Raw genomic sequence first — 21,340 nt, 5'->3', positions numbered from 1 at the left:
TTTTGTTTTAGCAAAACATTACGCTACAGTTCAATAGGCCTAAATATTCAATAAACTAATGAAGAAATGTTGAAGAAAAATTTATTTGTTCAATAAATGTTCAAGAGGGGAAAAAAGGAACTTTAGGTTTGGGTGCGGGCCTCAGATTTTAACTTTATAGTCGAGTGGTTGTGGATGGGTTATTAGCAATTGCGAGTGGGTGCGGGTGAACAAACAACTGACCCGTGCATCACTAACACACACATACACACATGCACACACACACACACAGACACCTGCCTGGCTTTGTCTGTCTAGCCACCTCAACATAACACATCCAACAGGTCAAAAGGGCGCAAGTTACTGGATCGCTGTTGATAGTTGTCCGTCTCTGTAGGGTCTGGCTGAGATACTCTCAGATACTCTCAAAAGGACACGTATTCTCTATATAGTGCACTACTGACCAGAGCCTCTGAAGGGAATATGATGCGATTTCAGACACTGGCTTTTTTTTATTAGTTGATAAAGCAGTCAGTGTGTTTATAATAAAAAGCATTTCGCTACACCTGCGATAACATCTGCAAAACTGTGTACGCGATCAATAAACATTGATTAGATGTTTAATATGGCATGACATTGTTGATTTTCTGTCCTCTTTTATCATAGACTGTAGTTGTTGTAAAATAAGCCCCAGCCAAACTGTAGAGGAAGGAAGCCGGTGGGTGATTCCATGGGAGTGACTCAGATAGAAAGCTGGGCACTGAATCATCTCTCTCATCCTGATGTATCACACATTGACACACACATTTTTATCATTGTATTACCTCTTTTCACACAAACACACATACACACACACACACACTCACACACACACACTCACACACACATACACAGACACAGACACACACAGACACAGACACACACACACACACACACACACAAACAGACAGACACCGACACAGACACACACAGTCCCACTGAAGTTATGAATTGGCTGACAGTTCTAGAAGTAAATCCAAAGTTATTCTTCTTAGTGTGGTAGTTAACCTATAAAGATCAAATAATAATTTCCTCTTGCCCCATCCACTATCCCCCACCTAAACGTGTGCAGCACATAGACTATCTTATCAACTGTGCTGGTCTCCTGCCAACACATGCACCTCTCTGTAGAGTTCTATCTGAACCACCAGTCATGATATTTCCATTTGCTAGAGGAGCCAACACCCTTCTAAGGTTGCCTGGTTCCTTCCTTGGAGGAACAGTTGTCATGCGTCCAATCTTGATAATGTTTGATCTGTATTATCAGTTTCCCATACTGTGTAATTCCCCTTTTGAGAACCACTAAGCAGTATACTGACACACTCTTATGGGATTATTATGTCACAAGGTATAATAATTAACTTCTGAACACCTTTAAGGTAAGAGCTGCTTTTCTTTTGAAGGAAAACTATTCAACTAAACTTCCAGTGGGCGAGACTAATGGTGCAAAGTGTAAACCATGGAGGAATCTGCCTGAATGGGATGGGAGAGAATGACAGAGCAAAACCCAAATGAAGGCTTTCTCTTCCACTACATCTGCAGTGAGGCCATGACTGTATCCTGCGTGTCAGCCTGCCTTGAAATGACATCAAACTATGGAGACTACATGAAACTAAGGACACTACATGAAACTAAGGACACTACATAAAACTATGGAGACACTACATGAAACTAAGGAGACTACATGAAACTATGGAGAGTACATGAAACTATGGTGACTACATGAAACTACGGAGACACTACATGAAACTATGGAGACACTACATGAAACTATGGAGACACTACATCAAACTATGGAGACACTACATCAAACTATGGAGACACTACATCAAACTATGGAGACACTACATCAAACTACGGAGACACTACATGAAACTATGGAAACTACATGAAATTATGGAGACTACATTAAACTATGGAGACTACATTAAACTATGGAGACTACAAGAAACTACAGAGACTACATGAGAGTACAGAGACACTACATGAAACTAAGGAAACTACATGAAACTATGGAGACTACATTAAACTATGGAGACTACAAGAAACTACGGAGACACTACATGAAACTATGGAGACACTACATGAAACTAAGGAGACTACATGAAACTATGGAGACTACATGAAACTATGGAGACACTACATGAAACTATGGAGACACTACATGAAACTATGGAGACTACATGAAACTATGGAGACACTACATGAAACTATGGAGACACTACATGAAACTATGGAGTCACTACATTAAACTAAGAAGGCCCTACATAGAACTATGGAGACACTACATGAAACTATGGAGTCACTACATGAAACTATGGAGACACTACATGAAACTATGGAGACACTACATGAAACTATGGAGACACTACATGAAACTATGGAGACACTACATGAAACTATGGAGTCACTCCATGAAACTATGGAGACACTACATGAAACTAAGAGGGCCCTACATAGAACTATGGAGACACTACATGAAACTATGGAGTCACTACATGAAACTATGGAGACACTACATGAAACTATGGAGTCACTACATGAAACTATGGAGACACTACATTAAACTAAGAAGGCCCTACATGAAACTATGGAGACTACATGAAACTAAGGTGTCTACATGAAACTATGGAGACACCTCATGAAACTACAGAGACTACATGAAACTAAGGAGACACTACATGAAACTATGGAGACTACATGAAACTATGGAGACTACATGAAACTATGGAGACACTACATGAAACTATGGAGACACTACATGAAACTATGGAGACTACATGAAACTATGGAGACACTACATGAAACTATGGAGACTACATGAAACTATGGAGAACTACATGAAACTATGGAGACACTACATGAAACTATGGAGACACTACATGAAACTATGGAGACACTACATTAAACTAAGAAGGCCCTACATGGAACTATGGAGACACTACATGAAACTATGGAGACACTACATGAACTACGAAACTACGGAGACACTACATGAAACTATGGAGACACTACATGAAACTATGGAGACAACTACATGAAACTATGGAGACACTACATGAAACTATGGAGACACTACATGAAACTATGGAGACACTACATTAAACTAAGAAGGCCCTACATGAAACTATGGAGAACTACATGAAACTAAGGAGTACTACATGAAACTATGGAGACACTACATGAAACTACAGAGACTACATGAAACTAAGGAGACACTACATGAAACTATGGAGACTACATGAAACTATGGAGACACTACATGAAACTATGGAGACACTACATGAAACTATGGAGACACTACATGAAACTATGGAGTCACTACATGAAACTATGGAGACACTACTAAACTAAGAAGGCTACATGAAACTATGGAGCACTACATGAAACTATGGAGACTACATGAAACTATGGAGACACCACATGAAACTACAGAGACTACATGAAACTAAGGAGACACTACATGAAACTATGGAGACACTACATGAAACTATGGAGACACTACATGAAACTATGGAGACTACATGAAACTAGGGAGACACTACATGAAACTATGGAGACACGACATGAAACTAAGGAGACACTACATGAAACTATGGAGACTACATGAAACTATGGAGACACTACATGAAACTATGGAGACACTACATGAAACTATGGAGACTACATGAAACTATGGAGACTACATGAAACTAAGGAGCTACATGAAACTATGGAGACTACATTAAACTATGGAGACTACAAGAAACTACAGAGACTACATGAAAGTACAGAGACACTACATGAAACTAAGGAAACTACATGAAACTATGGAGACTACATTAAACTATGGAGACTACAAGAAACTACGGAGACACTACATGAAACTATGGAGACACTACATGAAACTAAGGAGACTACATGAAACTATGGAGACTACATGAAACTATGGAGACACTACATGAAACTATGGAGACACTACATGAAACTATGGAGACTACATGAAACTATGGAGACACTACATGAAACTAAGGAGCTACATGAAACTATGGAGACTACATGAAACTATGGAGACACTACATGAAACTATGGAGACACTACATGAAACTATGGAGACACTACATTAAACTAAGAAGGCCCTACATAGAACTATGGAGACACTACATGAAACTATGGAGACACTACATGAAACTATGGAGTCACTACATGAAACTATGGAGACACTACATGAAACTATGGAGTCACTACATGAAACTATGGAGACACTACATTAAACTAAGAAGGCCCTACATGAAACTATGGAGACTACATGAAACTAAGGAGTCTACATGAAACTATGGAGACACCTCATGAAACTACAGAGACTACATGAAACTAAGGAGACACTACATGAAACTATGGAGACTACATGAAACTATGGAGACACTACATGAAACTATGGAGACACTACATGAAACTAAGGAGTCTACATGAAACTATGGAGACACTACATGAAACTATGGAGACACTACATGAAACTATGGAGACTACATGAAACTATGGAGACACTACATGAAACTATGGAGACACTACATGAAACTAAGGAGACTACATGAAACTATGGAGACACTACATGAAACTATGGAGACACTACATGAAACTATGGAGACTACATGAAACTAGGGAGACACTACATGAAACTATGGAGACACGACATGAAACTAAGGAGACACTACATGAAACTATGGAGACACTACATGAAACTATGGCGACACTACATGAAACTATTGAGACACTACATGAAACTATGGAGACTACATGAAACTATGGAGACACTACATGAAACTATGGAGACTACATGAAACTATGGAAATGTAACTAGACACTACATGAAACTATGGAGACTACATTAAACTATGGAGACTACATTAAACTATGGAGACACTACATGAAACTAAGGAGACTACATGAAACTACAGAGACTACATGAACTAAGGAGACACTACATGAAACTATGGAGACACTACATGAAACTATGGAGACTACATGAAACTATGGAGACACTACATGAAACTATGGAGACACTACATGAAACTATGGAGACTACATGAAACTATGGAGACACTACATGAAACTATGGAGACACTACGTGAAACTATGGAGACACTACATGAAACTAAGGAGGCTACATGAAACTATGGAGACACTACATGAAACTATGGAGACACTACATGAAACTATGGAGACACTACATGAAACTATGGAGACACTACATGAAACTATGGAGACTACATTAAACTATGGAGACTACATTAAACTATGGAGACACTACATGAAACTAAGGAGACTACATGAAACTACAGAGACTACATGAATCTAAGGAGACACTACATGAAACTATGGAGACACCTCATGAAACTACAGAGACTACATGAAACTAAGGAGACACTACATGAAACTATGGAGACTACATGAAACTATGGAGACACTACATGAAACTATGGAGACACTACCTGAAACTAAGGAGTCTACATGAAACTATGGAGACACTACATGAAACTATGGAGACACTACATGAAACTATGGAGACTACATGAAACTATGGAGACACTACATGAAACTATGGAGACACTACATGAAACTAAGGAGACTACATGAAACTATGGAGACACTACATGAAACTATGGAGACACTACATGAAACTATGGAGACTACATGAAACTAGGGAGACACTACATGAAACTATGGAGACACGACATGAAACTAAGGAGACACTACATGAAACTATGGAGACACTACATGAAACTATGGAGACACTAGATGAAACTATTGAGACACTACATGAAACTATGGAGACACTACATGAAACTATGGAGACACTACATGAAACTATGGAGACACTACATGAAACTATGGAGACACTACATGAAACTATGGAGACTACATTAAACTATGGAGACTACATTAAACTATGGAGACACTACATGAAACTAAGGAGACTACATGAAACTACAGAGACTACATGAATCTAAGGAGACACTACATGAAACTATGGAGACACTACATGAAACTATGGAGACTACATGAAACTATGGAGACACTACATGAAACTATGGAGACACTACATGAAACTATGGAGACTACATGAAACTATGGAGACACTACATGAAACTATGGAGACTACATGAAACTATGGAGACACTACATGAAACTAAGGAGACACTACATGAAACTATGGAGACACTACATGAAACTATGGAGACACTACATGAAACTATGGAGACTACATTAAACTATGGAGACTACATTAAACTATGGAGACACTACATGAAACTAAGGAGACTACATGAAACTACAGAGACTACATGAATCTAAGGAGACACTACATGAAACTATGGAGACACTACATGAAACTATGGAGACTACATGAAACTATGGAGACACTACATGAAACTAAGGAGCTACATGAAACTATGGAGACTACATGAAACTATGGAGACACTACATGAAACTATGGAGACACTAAATGAAACTATGGAGACACTACATTAAACTAAGAAGGCCCTACATAGAACTATGGAGACACTACATGAAACTATGGAGAACCCTACATGAAACTATGGAGACACTACATGAAACTATGGAGTCACTACATGAAACTATGGAGTCACTACATGAAACTATGGAGACACTACATTAAACTAAGAAGGCCCTACATGAAACTATGGAGACTACATGAAACTAAGGAGTCTACATGAAACTATGGAGACACCTCATGAAACTACAGAGACTACATGAAACTAAGGAGACACTACATGAAACTATGGAGACTACATGAAACTATGGAGACACTACATGAAACTATGGAGACACTACATGAAACTATGGAGACACTACATGAAACTATGGAGACACTACCTGAAACTAAGGAGACTACATGAAACTATGGAGATACTCCATGAAACTATGGAGACACTACATGAAACTATGGAGACTACATGAAACTATGGAGACACTACATGAAACTATGGAGACACTACATGAAACTAAGGAGACTACATGAAACTATGGAGACACTACATGAAACTATGGAGACACTACATGAAACTATGGAGACTACATGAAACTAAGGAGACACTACATGAAACTATGGAGACACGACATGAAACTAAGGAGGCACTACATGAAACTAAGGAGACACTACATGAAACTATGGAGACACTACATGAAACTATGGAGACACTACATGAAACTATGGAGACAGTACATGAAACTATGGAGGCACTACATGAAACTATGGAGACACTACATGAAACTATGGAGACACTACATGAAACTATGGAGACACTACATGAAACTATGGAGACACTACATGAAACTATGGAGACACTACATGAAACTATGGAGACACTACATGAAACTATGGAGACACTACATGAAACTATGGAGACACTACATGAAACTATGGAGACACTACATGAAACTATGGAGACACTACATGAAACTAGGAGAGACTACATGAAACTATGGAGACTACGGCTACATGAAACTATGGAGACACTACATGAAACTATGGAGACTACATGAAACTAGGGAGACACTACATGAAACTATGGAGACACGACATGAAACTAAGGAGACACTACATGAAACTATGGAGACACTACATGAAACTATGGAGACACTACATGAAACTATGGAGACACTACATGAAACTATGGAGACACTACATGAAACTATGGAGACACTACATGAAACTATGGAGACACTACATGAAACTATGGAGACACTACATGAAACTATGGAGACACTACATGAAACTAAGGAGACACTACATGAAACTATGGAGACACTACATGAAACTATGGAGACACTACATGAAACTATGGAGACACTACATGAAACTATGGAGACACTACATGAAACTATGGAGACACTACATGAAACTATGGAGACACTACATGAAACTATGGAGACACTACATGAAACTATGGAGACACTACATGAAACTATGGAGACACTACATGAAACTATGGAGACACTACATGAAACTATGGAGACACTACATGAAACTATGGAGACACTACATGAAACTATGGAGACACTACATGAAACTATGGAGACACTACATGAAACTATGGAGACACTACATGAAACTATGGAGACTACATTAAACTATGGAGACTACATTAAACTATGGAGACACTACATGAAACTAAGGAGACTACATGAAACTACAGAGACTACATGAATCTAAGGAGACACTACATGAAACTATGGAGACACTACATGAAACTATGGAGCACTACATGAAACTATGGAGACACTACATGAAACTATGGAGACTACATGAAACTATGGAGACACTACATGAAACTATGGAGACACTACATGAAACTATGGAGACACATGAAACTATGGAGACACTACATGAAACTATGGAGACACTGCATGAAACTATGGAGACACTACATGAAACTATGGAGACACTACATGAAACTATGGAGACACTACATGAAACTATGGAGACACTACATGAAACTATGGAGACACTACATGAAACTATGGAGACGTGAAACTATGGAGACTACATGAAACTATGGAGACACTACATGAAACTATGGAGACACTACATGAAACTATGGAGACACTACATGAAACTATGGAGACACTACATGAAACAAGGAGTCTACATGAAACTATGGAGACACCCATGAAACTACAGAGACTACATGAAACTATGGAGACACTACATGAAACTATGGAGACACTACATGAAACTATGGAGACACTACATGAAACTATGGAGACACTACATGAAACTATGGAGACACTACATGAAACTATGGAGACACTACATGAAACTATGGAGACACTACATTAAAAAGAACCCTACATGAAACTATGGAGACACTACATGAAACTATGGAGCACTACATGAAACTATGGAGACACTACATGAAACTATGGAGACACTACATGAAACTATGGAGACACTACATGAAACTATGGAGACACTACATGAAACTATGGAGACACTACATGAAACTATGGAGACACTACATTAAACTAAGAAGGCCCTACATGAAACTATGGAGACTACATGAAACTATGGAGAACACTACATGAAACTACAGAGACTACATGAAACTAAGGAGACACTACATGAAACTATGGAGACTACATGAAACTATGGAGACACTACATGAAACTATGGAGACACTACATGAAACTATGGAGACACTACATGAAACTATGGAGACACTACATGAAACTATGGAGACACTACATGAAACTATGGAGACACTACATGAAACTATGGAGACACTACATGAAACTATGGAGACACTACATGAAACTATGGAGACACTACATGAAACTATGGAGACACTACATGAAACTATGGAGACACTACATGAAACTATGGAGTACTACATGAAACTATGGAGACACCACATGAAACTATGGAGAGACTACATGAAACTATGGAGACACTACATGAAACTATGGAGACACTACATGAAACTATGGAGACACTACATGAAACTATGGAGACACTACATGAAACTATGGAGACACTACATGAAACTATGGAGACACTACATGAAACTATGGAGACACTACATGAAACTATGGAGACACTACATGAAACTATGGAGACACTACATGAAACTATGGAGACTACATTAAACTATGGAGACTACATTAAACTATGGAGACACTACATGAAACTAAGGAGACTACATGAAACTAGCAGAGACTACATGAATCTAAGGAGACACTACATGAAACTATGGAGACACTACATGAAACTATGGAGACACTACATGAAACTATGGAGACACTACATGAAACTATGTAGACTACATGAAACTATGGAGACACTACATGAAACTATGGAGACACTACATGAAACTATGGAGACTACATGAAACTATGGAGACACTACATGAAACTATGGAGACACTGCATGAAACTATGGAGACACTACATGAAACTATGGAGACACTACATGAAACTATGGAGACACTACATGAAACTATGGAGACACTACATGAAACTATGGAGACACTACATGAAACTATGGAGACACTACATGAAACTATGGAGACACTACATGAAACTATGGAGACACTACATGAAACTATGGAGACACTACATGAAACTATGGAGACACTACATGAAACTATGGAGACACTACATGAAACTATGGAGACACTACATGAAACTATGGAGACACTACATGAAACTATGGAGACACTACATGAAACTATGGAGACACTACATGAAACTATGGAGACACTACATGAAACTATGGAGACACTACATGAAACTATGGAGACACTACATGAAACTATGGAGACACTACATGAAACTATGGAGACACTACATGAAACTATGGAGACACTACATGAAACTATGGAGACACTACATGAAACTATGGAGACACTACATGAAACTATGGAGACACTACATGAAACTATGGAGACACTACATGAAACTATGGAGACACTACATGAAACTATGGAGACACTACATGAAACTATGGAGACACTACATGAAACTATGGAGACACTACATGAAACTATGGAGACACTACATGAAACTATGGAGACACTACATGAAACTATGGAGACACTACATGAAACTATGGAGAACTACATGAAACTATGGAGACACTACATGAAACTATGGAGACACTACATGAAACTATGGAGACACTACATGAAACTATGGAGACACTACATGAAACTATGGAGTCTACATGAAACTATGGAGACACCTCATGAAACTATGGAGACTACATGAAACTAAGGAGCCTACATGAAACTATGGAGACTACATGAAACTATGGAGACACTACATGAAACTATGGAGACACTACATGAAACTATGGAGACACTACATGAAACTATGGAGACACTACATGAAACTATGGAGACACTACATGAAACTATGGAGACACTACATTAAACTAAGAAGGCCCACATAGAACTATGGAGACACTACATGAAACTAAGGCGACTACATGAAACTATGGAAACACCTCGTGAAACTATGGAGACACTACATGAAACTATGGAGACACTACATGAAACTATGGAGACACTACATGAAACTATGGAGACACTACATGAAACTATGGAGACACTACATGAAACTATGGAGACACTACATGAAACTAAGGAGGCCCTACATGAAACTATGGAGACACTACATGAAACTATGGAGAACACTACATGAAACTACAGAGACTACATGAAACTAGGAGACACTACATGAAACTATGGAGAACTACATGAAACTATGGAGACACTACATGAAACTATGGAGACACTACATGAAACTATGGAGACACTACATGAAACTATGGAGACACTACATGAAACTATGGAGACACTACATGAAACTATGGAGAACTACATGAAACTATGGAGACACTACATGAAACTATGGAGACACTACATGAAACTATGGAGACACTACATGAAACTATGGAGACACTACATGAAACTATGGAGACACTACATGAAACTATGGAGACACTACATGAAACTATGGAGACACTACATGAAACTATGGAGACACTACATGAAACTATGGAGACACTACATGAAACTATGGAGACACTACATGAAACTATGGAGACACTACATGAAACTATGGAGACACTACATGAAACTATGGAGACACTACATGAAACTATGGAGACACTACATGAAACTATGGAGACACTACATGAAACTATGGAGACACTACATGAAACTATGGAGACACTACATGAAACTATGGAGACACTACATGAAACTATGGAGACACTACATGAAACTATGGAGACACTACATGAAACTATGGAGACACTACATGAAACTATGGAGACACTACATTAAAATATGGAGACTACATTAAACTATGGAGACACTACATGAAACTAAGGAGACTACATGAAACTACAGAGACTACATGAATCTAAGGAGACACTACATGAAACTATGGAGACACTACATGAAACTATGGAGACACTACATGAAACTATGGAGACACTACATGAAACTATGTAGACTACATGAAACTATGGAGACACTACATGAAACTATGGAGACACTACATGAAACTATGGAGACTACATGAAACTATGGAGACACTACATGAAACTATGGAGACACTGCATGAAACTATGGAGACTACATGAAACTATGGAGACACTACATGAAACTATGGAGACACTACATGAAACTATGGAGACACTACATGAAACTATGGAGACTACATGAAACTATGGAGACACTACATGAAACTATGGAGACACTACATGAAACTATGGAGACACTACATGAAACTATGGAGACACTAAGAACATGGAGAACTAATGAAACATGGAGACTACATGAAACTAAGGAGACCTACATGAAACTATGGAGACACTACATGAAACTATGGAGACACTACATGAAACTATGGAGACACTACATGAAACTATGGAGACACTACATGAAACTATGGAGACACTACATGAAACTATGGAGACACTACATGAAACTATGGAGACACTACATGAAACTATGGAGACACTACATGAAACTATGGAGACACTACATGAAACTATGGAGACACTACATGAAACTATGGAGACACTACATGAAACTATGGAGACACTACATGAAACTATGGAGACACTACATGAAACTATGGAGACACTACATGAAACTATGGAGACACTACATGAAACTAAGGAGTCTACATGAAACTATGGAGACACCTCATGAAACTAAGGAGACTACATGAAACTAAGGAGTCTACATGAAACTATGGAGACACCTCATGAAACTATGGAGACTACATGAAACTATGGAGACACTACATGAAACTATGGAGACACTACATGAAACTATGGAGACACTACATGAAACTATGGAGACACTACATGAAACTATGGAGACACTACATGAAACTATGGAGACACTACATGAAACTATGGAGACACTACATGAAACTATGGAGACACTACATGAAACTATGGAGACACTACATGAAACTATGGAGACACTACATGAAACTATGGAGACACTACATGAAACTATGGAGACACTACATGAAACTATGGAGACTACATGAAACTATGGAGACACCTCATGAAACTAAGGAGACTACATGAAACTAAGGAGCCTACATGAAACTATGGAGACACTACATGAAACTATGGAGACACTACATGAAACTATGGAGACTACATGAAACTATGGAGACACTACATGAAACTATGGAGACACTACATGAAACTATGGAGACACTACATGAAACTATGGAGACACTACATGAAACTATGGAGACACTACATGAAACTATGGAGACACTACATGAAACTATGGAGACACTACATGAAACTATGGAGACACTACATGAAACTATGGAGACACTACATGAAACTATGGAGACACTACATGAAACTATGGAGACACTACATGAAACTATGGAGACTACATTAAACTATGGAGACTACATTAAACTATGGAGACACTACATGAAACTAAGGAGACTACATGAAACTACAGAGACTACATGAATCTAAGGAGACACTACATGAAACTATGGAGACACTACATGAAACTATGGAGACACTACATGAAACTATGGAGACACTACATGAAACTATGTAGACTACATGAAACTATGGAGACACTACATGAAACTATGGAGACACTACATGAAACTATGGAGACTACATGAAACTATGGAGACACTACATGAAACTATGGAGACACTGCATGAAACTATGGAGACTACATGAAACTATGGAGACACTACATGAAACTATGGAGACACTACATGAAACTATGGAGACACTACATGAAACTATGGAGACACTACATGAAACTATGGAGACACTACATGAAACTATGGAGACTACATGAAACTATGGAGACACTACATGAAACTATGGAGACACTACATGAAACTATGGAGACACTACATGAAACTATGGAGACACTACATGAAACTAAGGAGTCTACATGAAACTATGGAGACACCTCATGAAACTAAGGAGACTACATGAAACTAAGGAGCCTACATGAAACTATGGAGACTACATGAAACTATGGAGACACTACATGAAACTATGGAGACACTACATGAAACTATGGAGACACTACATTAAACTATGGAGACACTACATGAAACTATGGAGTCACTACATGAAACTATGGAGACACTACATTAAACTAAGAAGGCCCTACATAGAACTATGGAGACACTACATGAAACTAAGGCGTCTACATGAAACTATGGAAACACCTCGTGAAACTATGGAGACACTACATGAAACTATGGAGACACTACATGAAACTATGGAGACACTACATGAAACTATGGAGTCACTACATGAAACTATGGAGACACTACATGAAACTATGGAGACACTACATTAAACTAAGAAGGCCCTACATGAAACTATGGAGACTACATGAAACTATGGAGAACACTACATGAAACTACAGAGACTACATGAAACTAAGGAGACACTACATGAAACTATGGAGACTACATGAAACTATGGAGACACTACATGAAACTATGGAGACACTACATGAAACTATGGAGACACTACATGAAACTATGGAGACACTACATGAAACTATGGAGACACTACATGAAACTATGGAGACTACATGAAACTATGGAGACACTACATGAAACTATGGAGACACTACATAAAACTATGGAGACACTACATGAAACTATGGAGACACTACATGAAACTATGGAGACACTACATGAAACTAAGGAGTCTACATGAAACTATGGAGACACCTCATGAAACTAAGGAGACTACATGAAACTAAGGAGCCTACATGAAACTATGGAGACTACATGAAACTATGGAGACACTGAAACAGACACTCGAAACTATGGAGACATAATGAAACTATGGAGACCCTACATGAAACTATGGAGACACTACATGAAACTATGGAGACACTACATGAAACTAAGGAGTCTACATGAAACTATGGAGACACCTCATGAAACTAAGGAGACTACATGAAACTAAGGAGCCTACATGAAACTATGGAGACTACATGAAACTATGGAGACACTACATGAAACTAGGGAGACACTACATGAAACTATGGAGACACTACATGAAACTAAGGAGTCTACATGAAACTATGGAGACACTACATTAAACTATGGAGACACTACATGAAACTATGGAGACACTACATGAAACTATGGAGACACTACATGAAACTATGGAGACACTACATGAAACTATGGAGACACTACATGAAACTAAGGAGACACTACATTAAACTATGGAGACACTACATGAAACTATGGAGACACTACATGAAACTATGGAGACACTACATGAACTTGTCTAATTAAAAGTGTTCCTCTGTAGGCCTGTCTTTGGCCAGTCAAACATCAGAAGTGGTTATTAATACATGAGAACTGCTGCCATGTAGAATGTGTTCATGGATTCAATCTATGCTCCACTACGTTCTGAGGTGTTTCCGTAAATAGTGTCAGGGCTCCTCCAACATCAACAACCCTTTCAGTCTCAACCTCAATTTGTGACTTTGTGAAAACTCCAAAGGAATCAGTGGTAGTGGTGTGTTGACCTGGGAGCGCTGAGTCTGATTAGGCAACATCCTCCCTGCAGCCATAATAGTGATCATAAACTCGTCTCTATTAAAACGTGGTGAAAACCTCCACATGCCTTGTGAGTGATGAAGTGTCAAAGGCAATGCTCTAGTGGTTCTCCTTGTTTTCAAAGGAAAACATGATTGATGGTACTGTGTTGCTTTGGCTTGATGTTGGTTGTAGGCTAGCTCTCGAGAACCCGAGGGGGATATACACCCTCTCCTTTAGGGTTCTTAGATGAAGGTATGACCACAGCTGGATCAATGAATTACAATCCTGACACTCTATTTTAACGTTTAGAAGCATTATTAATCCTCGCTAGCGATACGGTTTTGGAAACTTTTGGAACTTAACTTTCATATAAGCGAGAAATAATCTTTCAAATACAAAAGATACACTTATTGTGCGCAGTTTAGCAAAGTTGCACCCGGCTGTTTTCACACACCGCCTCTGTTACGACACATCCTCTCACCTTGCACTTGCATTTCCATTGGACCATTCCAGTCCACATTTCCGGATGGATTGCATGTGTTTCTCAAAATACAGCCAGGTGCAACTTTCCTAAACTGTGTACAGTAAATGTATCTTTTGTATTTGAAAAAGTATTTCTCACTTATATGAAAGTTATGTCCCAAATGTTTCCAAAACCGTTACGCATGCAAGGTGTATTTACGTTTGACAGAGCATTTAGGCAGCGTTGGGCAATCCCCTCACAAGGCTAAAGGGGGCGTCCAATGGCTCAATGTAATGCAATAGAATTGGAGTCATGAATAAGGGCTAGTTGTAGGCTAAGTGCCTGGAGGGCGGGCGGGCAGTTGAGATACATAGGAGAGTGATGGATGGAAGAGACCACACTCTAGACTAGGAGGCTAGTGTTGTTTTCTATATTGTGGTAAAGAAAGGCTGTGTTTTGATTCATGTCTTCTTGCGGGTTCTGCTTTTATGTAGGCCTACTCACTGTCCACACCGCTTCAGTATCTTCACATACCATAGACATGGAAGGAATGGTCTTTAGTAGTTAAGTCAACGTTCTGTGAAGGGTGGACCAGTGTCCATTTTAGGCCCTTTTTCATTATATTTCTTTGTTCCACACCACCTGCCATGTAGATTTACAGTCAACCTGACACACAGTAAATGTAAACAGACTTGAAGTCATTGTCCTGAGTGAGTGATGGGATTGAATTGGGTGCAGTAGAAAAATAATCTCTCTCTCTCTCTCTCTCTCGCTCTCTCTCTCTCTCTCTCTCTCCTTTCTCTCTCTCTCTCTCTCTCTCTCTCTCTCTCTCTCTCTCTCTCTCTCTCTCTCTCTCTCTCTCTCTCTCTCTCTCTCTCTCTGACATTCACCACAGTGTTTCTCTGACATTCACCACAGTGTGAGTGTTTAACACATTCACTCAGAATTTGGCATCTGGGTTTATTTACCAAATTGTAGTTTGTGAATGAATGATTGATTGATTAGTTATATTTTTGGAGTGTGTTTTCATTCTATGTTGGTTCAGTTTCATTTACACACTTTCAATTACTGCTGTACAGTACTGCTTCAGCATGTACAGCACAGCCTGCATGGAAGCTTTTTGGCCATACGCAACACTACTGACAGAAAGCTTTAAATGGTCTGTGTCAAAATGACTGTTGGTTGTCTTTCTGTCAATCAGGAAGTTCTTCTAGATTATTTGAGATCCATTGGCTAAGTATGATCCCAGCCCTACAGTATGGATAGAACATTTGGCAACTGGTGAGTAACTTGCTGAGTCCCAAATGGCACCCTATTCCATATTTAGTGTAGCTACTCCTTTTGACCAGGGCCCAAAGTAGTGCACTAAATGGGGAATAGGGTGCCATTTGGGGCGCAGAAGACACTACACAGGCAGCAGCCAGTGGCAGCCAGACAGGTACCAAGCCCAAGCGGGCTGGCTGGGAGGGAGAGGCTCCCTCATCTCCTACGCTTTCCTACGGTTTCTTCCAAATGCCCCCTGGCGTGACAGGAAACTGGGAAGACGGAGTTCTCAGCGTGTTGCACCTGTTGCCCGGACAGCAGGTCAACAAAACAGGGCCCTGCTCCTGGATAAACAACAAAACCTAGGTATCTACTATAACAACTGTTTCCACTGTCGAAGCACCACTGTCTCTACTGTTGATGTTGTGAGTGGAGTTTGACAAAGTTGGTCCTGACTTGTGTTTCTTTGTTCTGACTTATATTGCTGATGTAAGGAGGATGTATTTTGGCATGAGTTAATATGCCCGTGTACTGTAAATAATACTATACCTGGATTGGTGCTTCAACTTGCTTCTGAATCATTTAATGAAAACTATATTTTCTTGACTGAGACATAATTAGGAAGTTATTTATTTCCACTGGATGGAAAACCAGGCAATACTGTGTAATATGAAAGGAAAATGGAAATCATCATCATTATCTAGCCTAATTGAAGAAAACCATTAATTTGCAGTAGAACTCAAATAGCGTCAACTTCTTCCGATCACATCTGGCAAGTTTAGTAGAGGAGTCCACCTCCACATTGTCTGTCATTTTTTCTCTTTCAATTCAAATTGGAGGTGTTCGTTGGCTCTCTCTATTCTCTATGACACACAATGGAAAAAGAGGAGCAGCACTTGGTTGCCTAGTTACCCACCTACTCGCCCATCCCATAGTAACCTGCTCTTCTGAAGCTGATGTGTTTTTCCTATAGGATCCTCAGTGGAGAAGTTATTATAATGTTCAATCAGTAGAATATTTAGCGAGACTATTTAGACATGATCAACAGGGGCGGGCTTGTTACAGTGGGAGTTTGACTGGATGACTGTGTCCCAAAATGAGGCTATTTAGTGCACTACTTTTGACCAGGCACCTCTGAGGACTGAGAACATCACATTTCCTAGTCTGTACTTGATGACTTCCTCCTTAGGTGTGTCTGTCTCTTGAATATTCCAGGCATGTTTTTGAAAGCACAATTGAGTCAAAATCCCAGCATGTTGTATCCAATGCATACTGACCCTCTCTCCCTCTCTCTCTCCTCTTTCTCTCCTCTCACTCTCGCTCCTCTCTCTACTCTCTCTCCTCTCTCTCTCCTCTCTTCTCTCCTCTCTTTACTCTCTCCTCACTTTCTCTCTTTCTCTCTCTCTTTACTCTCTCTCCTCTCTTTCTCTCTCTCTCTACCCTCTCCCCTCTTTCTCTCTCTCTCTCTCTCTCTCTCTCTCTCTCTCTCTCTCTCTCTCTCTCTCTCTCTCTCTCTCTCTCTCTCTCTCTCTCTCTCTCTCTCTCTCTCTCCTCTACTCTCTCTCCTCTCTTTCTCTCTCCCTCCCTCTCTCTCTCTCTCTCTCTCTCTCTCTCTCTCTCCTCTCTCTCTCTCTCTCTCTCTCTCTCTCCTCTCTTTCTCTCTCTCTCCTCTCTCTCTCTCTCTCTCTTCTCTCTCTCTCCTCTCTTCTCTCTCTCCTCTCTCTCTCTCCTCTCTTCTCTCCTCTCTCTCTCTCTCTCCTCTCTCTCTCTCTCTCTCTCTCTCTCTCTCTCTCTCTCTCTCTCTTTCTCTCTCTCTCTACTCTCTTTCTCTCTCTCTCTCTCTCTCTCTCTCTCTCTCTCTCTCTCTCTCTCTCTCTCTCTCTCTCTCTCTCTCTCTCTCTCTCTCTCTCTCTCTCTCTCTCTCTCTCTCTCTCTCTCAATTCAATTTCAATTTAAGGGCTTTATTGGCATGGGAAACGTGTGTTAACATTGCCAAAGCAAGTGAAGTAGATAGTAAACAAAAGTGAAATAAACAATAAATATTAACAGTAAACATTACACTCAGAAGTTTCAAAAGAATAAAGACATTTCAAGTGTCATATTATGTATATATACAGTGTTGTAACAATGTGCAAATAGTTAAAGTACAAATGGGAAAATAAATAAACATAAATATGGGTTGTATTTACAATGGTGTTTGTTCTTCACTGGTTACCCTTTTCTTGTGGCAACAGGTCACAAATCTTGCAGCTGTGATGGCACACTGTGGTTTTTCACCCAGTAGATAAGGGAGTTTATCAAAATTGGGTTTGTTTTCGAATTCTTTGTGGATCGCTGTAATCTGAGGGAAATATGTGTCTCTAATATGGTCATACATTTGGCAGGAGGTTAGGAAGTGCAGCTCAGTTTCCACCTGATTTTGTGGGCAGTGTGCACATAGCCTGTCTTCTCTTGAGAGCCAGGTCTGCCTACGGCGGCCTTTCTCAATAGCAAGGCTATGCTCACTGAGTCTGTACATAGTCAAAGCTTTCCTTAAGTTTGGGTCAGTCACAGTGGTCAGGTATTCTGCCCTTGTGTACTCTCTGTTTAGGGCCAAATAGCATTCTAGTTTGCTCTGTTTTTTTGTTTGTTCTTTGTCAAGTAATTCTCTTTTTGTTTTCTCATGATTTGGTTGGGTCTAGTTGTGTTGTTGTTGTTGTTGTCCTGGGGCTGTGTGGGGTCTGTTTGTGTTTGTGAACAGAGCCCCAGGACAAGCTTACTTAGGGGACTCTTCTCCAAGTTCATCTCTCTGTAGGTGATGGCTTTGTTATGGAAGGTTTGGGAATCGCTTCCTTTTAAGTGGTTATAGAATTTAACGGCTCTTTTCTGGATTTTGATAATTAGCGGGTATTGGCCTAATTCTGCTCTGCATGCATTATTTGGTGTTTTACGTTGTACACGGAGGATGGTTTTGCAGAATTCTGCATGCAGAGTCTCAATTTGGTGTTTGTCCCATTTTGTGAATTCTTGGTTGGTGAGCGGACCCCAGACCTCAGAACCATAAAGGGCAATGGGTTCTATAACTGATTCAAGTATTTTTAGCCAGATCCTAATTGGTATGTCAAATTTTATGTTCCTTTTGATGGCATAGAAAGCCCTTCTTGCCTTGTCTCTCAGATCGTTCACAGCTTTGTGGAAGTTACCTGTGGCGCTGATGTTTAGGCCGAGGTATGTATAGTTTTTTGTGTGCTCTAGGGCAACGGTGTCTAGATGGAATTTGTATTTGTGGTCCTGGCAACTGGACCTTTTTTGGAACACCATTATTTTTGTCTTACTGAGATTTACTGTCAGGGCCCAGGTCTGACAGAATCTGTGCAGAAGATCTAGGTGCTGCTGTAGGCCCTCCTTGGTTGGTGACAGAAGCACCAGATCGTCAGCAAACAGAAGACATTTGACTTCAGATTCTAGTAGGGTGAGGCCGGGTGCTGCAGACTGTTCTAGTGCCCTCGCCAATTCGTTGATATATATGTTGAAGAGGGTGGGGCTTAAACTGCATCCCTGTCTCACCCCACGGCCCTGTGGAAAGAAATGTGTGTGTTTTTTGCCAATTTTAACCGCACACTTGTTGTTTGTGTACATGGATTTTATAATGTCGTATGTTTTTCCCCCAACCCCACTTTCCATCAATTTGTATAGCAGACCCTCATGCCAAATTGAGTCAAAAGCTTTTTTGAAATCAACAAAGCATGAGAAGACTTTGCCTTTGTTTTGGTTTGTTTGTTTGTCAATTAGGGTGTGCAGGGTGAATACGTGGTCTGTCGTACGGTAATTTGGTAAAAAGCCAATTTGACATTTGCTCAGTACATTGTTTTCACTGAGGAAATGAACTAGTCTGCTGTTAATGATAATGCAGAGGATTTTCCCAAGGTTGCTGTTGACGCATATCCCACGGTAGTTATTGGGGTCAAATTTGTCTCCATTTTTGTGGATTGGGGTGATCAGTCCTTGGTTCCAGATATT

Source organism: Coregonus clupeaformis, chromosome 24 (genome assembly GCF_020615455.1).
Source record: "Coregonus clupeaformis isolate EN_2021a chromosome 24, ASM2061545v1, whole genome shotgun sequence".
Classification (NCBI taxonomy): Eukaryota; Metazoa; Chordata; class Actinopteri; order Salmoniformes; family Salmonidae; genus Coregonus; species Coregonus clupeaformis.
The sequence above is the reverse complement of the archived record's forward strand: the minus strand, read 5'-3'. Positions refer to the sequence as shown.